The sequence below is a fragment of the Propithecus coquereli genome, unplaced genomic scaffold (genome assembly GCF_000956105.1).
Source record: "Propithecus coquereli isolate 6110/MARCELLA unplaced genomic scaffold, Pcoq_1.0 Scaffold613, whole genome shotgun sequence".
In the NCBI taxonomy this organism is placed as follows: Eukaryota; Metazoa; Chordata; class Mammalia; order Primates; family Indriidae; genus Propithecus; species Propithecus coquereli.
Window position 1 is genome coordinate 568,429 of NW_012152097.1, and position 1,363 is coordinate 569,791.

The 1,363-nt window shown below is 35.3% G+C and overlaps 1 pseudogene; it reads right to left on the reverse strand.

Annotated features, from left to right (window-relative positions):
* Positions 1-234: 234 nt before the first annotated feature.
* On the reverse strand, positions 235-1,064 carry LOC105822481 (annotated as a pseudogene).
* Positions 1,065-1,363: the final 299 nt, after the last annotated feature.

Sequence of the window (1,363 nt, forward strand, 5' to 3'; positions counted from 1 at the left end):
TAAGAAGTATATGTATTTCAACTTATTTCAAAAGTTTTTAAAATAAGAAAGCCGATTCCTTCTTTCAGTTGTCAGGTTATCTGCTAAGGATTTTTAACCATTTAAAATCAGACATACTTGAAACTCCACATATATATTTTGTTTGTTAGAGATATTATTTTCACAGCAGTAGACTTTACGTTATTTTAGCAAAAATTCTCAGATGTCAGTACTTTTAATGTTGTGTACATCACATTATTGGAAAAAAAGACAACTATAAACCAGATGAAGATCCTCTATTTTCGTTAACAGTACAATTGTATTACAGTAAACCAATTTATATCCCACCATCAAGTGAGGTTCTCCCATTACTTCACTTTGTGATGGATCAATAAGAATATCTTCAAATCCACTAGTCTCATCATTACCCCTTCAAAATATCTGGTGACAGATTTGATCTAGGGTGAAATGTAAGATGCTGAACTCACTGCAATGTCCTGAACTCTATTTCTAATTTTAGTGTATCAAATAGACCCTGGATGTTTCTTAATGTGGAGAAATTCGTTTTATTTTGATTGAGTGTGTATTTAGTCTGCTACAATTACCACAACAAAATGTCACAGACTGAGTGGCTTAAACAGAAATTTATGTTCTCTCATTTATGGAGGCTGGAAGTGCAAGGTCAAGGTGCTGGCAGGGTTGGTTTCTCCTAAGGTCTCCTTCCATGGCTTGCAAATGGCCACTTTCTCATGGAGCTCTTCCATGGTTTTCCATGCATGTGCACATGCATCCCTGCTGTCTCTTCTTCTTCCAATAAGGACACACATTGGATTAGGACACCACTCTTATGATCCCATTTATCACTAATTACCTCTTGAAAACTCCTATCTCAAAATATAGTAACATGGGAGTTTCATCATATAATTTCATCCTATAATTCAAGATTATGACTGGGAAAAAGTTCATTTTTCACAAACACACAAAAAACTTCTCTGAAGATCATGACTTTCAAAAGGCCCACATGCTGAAAGTTCAGTAACCAGACTACTGTCCTTTAGCTGAGGTCCAAGTCCTCTGGGATTCATCTTCAGCCCTGCTGTGCAGAGCCTCTCAGCCCAGTTACCCTGAGCTGCCAGCCTCTCACGTCCCCACAACATCCAGCAGCACATGTTGTTTTAAAGTGGCACATCTTTGTAGTAAAAAAGATTTAAAAATTTGAATCCTATCTCTTTTATTTATTGTATGATTTTTGAACAAGTTAATTAGTATCTATGCAGTTGTCCAGTATATGTCTATAGAAAATGGAATAATCAATTCCTTTCAGTACCTGAAGAATTATTTAAAAAGAAAGAAATGATTTTGGAAAATGCTCTCTAATAATAAT